Source organism: Oryx dammah, unplaced genomic scaffold (assembly GCF_014754425.2).
Source record: "Oryx dammah isolate SB20612 unplaced genomic scaffold, SCBI_Odam_1.1 HiC_scaffold_3212, whole genome shotgun sequence".
Lineage (NCBI taxonomy): Eukaryota > Metazoa > Chordata > Mammalia > Artiodactyla > Bovidae > Oryx > Oryx dammah.
Window position 1 is genome coordinate 1 of NW_024073245.1, and position 4276 is coordinate 4276.

The 4276-nt window shown below is 48.3% G+C and overlaps 1 long non-coding RNA gene across 1 annotated transcript; it reads right to left on the bottom strand.

The window, feature by feature from the left end:
- Nucleotides 1-3197: 3197 nt before the first annotated feature.
- LOC120859796 lies at nt 3198-4270 on the bottom strand. Its single transcript, XR_005720152.1, has 2 exons — nt 3786-4270; nt 3198-3326 (listed from the first exon to the last, which is right to left on the bottom strand). It is a non-coding gene; the product is annotated as an uncharacterized LOC120859796 (long non-coding RNA).
- Between the last annotated feature and the right edge of the window lie 6 nt (nt 4271-4276).

Consider the following 4276-nt stretch of genomic DNA (forward strand, 5'->3'; position numbering starts at 1 on the left):
GTCCCACCTTAGATTGGGTTTGGCAGCTTGGGACCACCCCCAGGTCTCTGCACCGTCCTCAGGATGAGGCATCTGGGCCACAGGAGCAGATAACAGATTTATGGAGAGGAACAGGGGGAAGGCAGATGGCCTGGAACGGTCTGGTTTGAGTGTGGGCAGGTAGAGATGGTAAATGAGTGAGTGGAAAGGTTACCTTTGTTGCGATTTTCAGGGACTCCTTGTTTTTTACCTGTTTGAACAAGAAAGAAAAAAATGGGGTAGGGACCCAAAATGACTATTCAGAGATCAGATATCCAATTTGCCGGTCCTGTTCAGAGCCTAAGGGTGACAGCAAAGGGGCTGAGCTGCAGCGAAGGGGATGTAAAGGAAGCCCACACCTGTTCACCCCCATTTTCATTAGAGGCTCGCACAGATCCCTGGGGTACGGACCAGGCCACTCATGCAGGGGAGTGCACACCCCCTCCTGAGCTGCTTTCTCCTGGAGCACCGTTGCTGTTGGGAGGTGCTTCTGGCTTGAGTCAAACCACTTGGAGAAATGGGGTGGGGCTTAGGGAGTGAGAGGTCTGAACTGTTTCCGCCTGGTGGCAAAGGCCGCGCAAGGTGCCTCCATGTCAGCTCACCAGCACCAGGCAAGCCTCCTCCTTACTCACTCTGAAGGCAGCTGCAGAAAGAGGCTGGTTCCTAACTGAATGAGCTTTGTTGCCTTTTCATTAACTGCCCTTCCCTAAACAGCCCAAGATGCACCTCCAGCCAAATGGTACAAATCCTTTTCTCCTCCAAGAGAAGGATTGCTTAGGGAAAGGTACACATTTGGTTTGTTATCTTTCTGCCTTCTGTTTTTCCTTCTTTCAGGAACAGTTCAGTTCGGTTCAGTTGCTCAGTCATGTCCAACTCTTTGCAACCCCATGAACTGCAGCACGCCAGGCCTCCCTGTCCATCACCAACTCCCGGAGTCCACCTTAACCCATGTCCATTGAGTCGGTGATGCCATCCAACCATCTCATCCCGTCATCCCCTTCTCCTCCCACCCTCAATCTTTCCCAGCATCAGGGTCCCTTTCCAGTGAGTCAGCTCTTCGCATCAACTGGCCAAAGTATTGGAGTTTCAGCTTCAACATCAGTCCTTCCAATGAACACCCAGGACTGATCTCTTTTGGGATGGACTGGTTGGATCTCCTTGCAGTCCAAGGGACTCTCTAGAGTCTTCTCCAACACCACAGTTCAAAAGCATCAATTCTTCGGCGCTCAGCTTTCTTTATAGTCCCACTCTTGCATCTATACATGACTACTGGAAAAACCATAGCCTTGACTAGACGGACCTTTGTTGGCAAAGTGATGTGTCTGCTTTTTAATATGCTGTCTAGGTTGGTCATAACTTTCCTTCCAAGGAGTAAGCATCTTTTAATTTCATTGCTGCAATCACCATCTGCAGTGATTTTGGAGCCCAGAAAAATAAAGTCAGTCATTATTTCCACTGTTTCCCCATCTATTTGCCATGAAGTGATGGGACCAGATGCCATGATCTTCGTTTTCTGAATGTTGAGCTTTAAGCCAACTTTTAACTCTCCTCTTCCACTTTCATCAAGAGGCCCTTTAGTTCTTCTTCACTTTCTGCCATAAGGGTGATGTCATGGGCATATCTGAGGTTATTGATATTTCTCTCAGCAGTCTTGATTCCAGCTTGTGCTTGTTCCAGCCCAGCGTTTCACATGATGTACTCTGCGTATAAGCTAAATAAGCAGGGTGACAGTATATAGCCTTGACGTACTCCTTTTCCTATTTAGAACCAGTCTATTGTTCCATGTCCAGTGCTAACTGTTGCTTCCTGGCCTGCATATAGGTTTCTCAACAGGCAGGTCAGGTGGTCTGGTATTCCCATCTCTTTCAGAATTGTCCACAGTTTATTGTGATCCACACAGTCAAAGACTTTGGCATAGTCAATAAAGCAGAAATAAATGTTTTTCTGGAACGCTCTTGCTTTTTCCATGATCCAGCGGATGCTGGAAATTTGATTTCTGGTTCCTCTACTTTTTCCAAAACCAGCTTGAATATCAGGAAGTTCACAGTTCACATATTGCTGAAGCCTGGCTTGGAGAATTTTGAGCATTACTTTACTAGTGTGTGAGATGAGTGCAACTGTGCAGTAGTTTGAGCATTCTTTGGCATTGTCTTTCTTTGGGATTGGAATCAAAACTGACCTTTTCCAGTCCTGTGGCCACTGCTGAGTTTTCCAAATTTGCTGGCATATTGAGTGCAGCACTTTCACAGCATCATCTTTCAGGATTTGAAACAGCTCAACTGGAATTCTATCACCTCCACTAGCTTTGTTCATAGTGATGCTTCCTAAGGCCCACTTGACTTCACATCCCAGGATGTCTGGCTCTAGGTGAGTGATCACACCATCGTGATGATCTGGGTCGTGAATATCTTTTGTACAGTTCTTCCTTGTATTCTAGCCACCTCTTCTTAATATCTTCTGCTTCTGTTAGGTCCATACCATTTCTGTCCTTTATTGATCCCATCTTTGCATGAAATGTTCCCTTGGTATCTCTAATTTTCTTGAAGAGATCTCTAGTCTTTCCCATTCTATTGTTTTCCTCTATTTCTTTGCATTGATTGCTGAGGAAGGCTTTCTTATCTCTCCTTGCTATTCTTTGGAACTCTGCATTCAAATGGGCATATCTTTCCTCTTCTTCTTTGCTTTTCACTTCTCTTTTGTTCTCGTTTTCAGGAACAAGTGAATGGCAAAGACAGGGCTAACTTTGAGGCAGACATTCCCTTTCTGTTCCCACCCTTCTGGCTGTATCTCTCTTCCTGCTCACAGTTTTAGCAGGAAACCAGTTTCTTCTCCTGGATAGTTTTCCCTTAGCCTTGATGGTTCATATAACCCCCTGTGTCTGAGGAAGAAAGTGGCAAGGGTTGGAGCCCGAGCACACTGCCAGCCCATTTGCAAAGGCCTTCCACCTCATTCTCTTACAGTCCACCAGTAAACGCAGGAACCAGTGCAACCTGACCGCAGAGCAGAGCCTGGCCCGGTTTTCATTAGAGCACCACGGGATGAAACCGTTAGCTAAACAAGGGGCTTGGAGATCTGTCCTCATCATCCTGCAGAGTCTGCCAACCAGGTGCTCCACTGCAGACCCGCTCCCTCTCCTAGTCTGTCTGGGGGATGGGAGGGGAGAGCCTCTTCTGAAAGCCCCTTACCTTTCTTCTTCTCTTCCTCTTCCCCCTCACTGGCTCCCAATAGAATAAAAATTATTCCAGTCTGAGAGCTGCTACCCACAGCAGTCACTACCATTTCTCCATATCCTTCCATGACATGGGTCCCTATATGAGAAAGAAGATGGGAGAAGAGTTTTTCCTTTTTTTTTTTTTAAAATACCTGGCCATTCTTTGGTGTGAAACATAAACTTGGAAGAAAGCAATCCCTCTACCTTTCCCTCCTATGCATGGTGTTATACTTGGCAGATAGTAGGCAAAGATCAAGAGCAAGCAACCTGGGGGGTAAGGAGAACAATGTGTGCAACAGCTTTGGGGTAAGGCTCCTTTCCCACCACCCACTCCAGCCAGCAGAGCCCTTCGAAGGCTCCTGTAGCATCTGCTCCATGGACAACCTCTGTTAGGTTGCTCAATATCCTTGTATTCAACCCACTGACACGCTACAGCCCCCGCTGAGCCTCGGGGCAGGAGTTGGGGCACGATCGGAAGACAGGGCAAGGTCTGGACCGGTCTCTGTGGCTGTGTCTGCAGGGACGGGGCTGGGAGCTGGTGTCGTCAGGGCCTCACTGGAGAGCAGCGTGGGGTCCCTCTCCAAGGACTTCTGGACATGGTCCGATTCCCCCGGCAGAGAGCTCTCGTCAATCTTGAGACAGTCGCCCTGGATCAGGATGCCGTCTGCAGGCAGCAGGTCACCTAGCACATGGCGGTGGAGGGACGACAGGGAGAGCGCAGGTGAGGACCGTCCGACCTCCCCTCAGGGCTGCTCCTGGGCCCCATCTGTAGGCAGCAGCCCGGGAGAGCCTGGAGGACCCCTGAGAGACAGCTTCAGATCTCACCACCTGCGACAAGACTCTGCTGTGGGTATTATAAATTCAGACGGTTACTCATCCCCAAACCCCTTCCCATGGCCTGAGTATCACCTACTTGTAATCTAAGACACACAGGGGACAGTCTGACATCTTTGGCAGTTTCAGTTACTGCTTTCTTTGAATTTTTTTTTTTCCATAACCTCCTTAAACTCTAACCTAGAAGCTAGCACAATTTGGGGTCTTATCTTT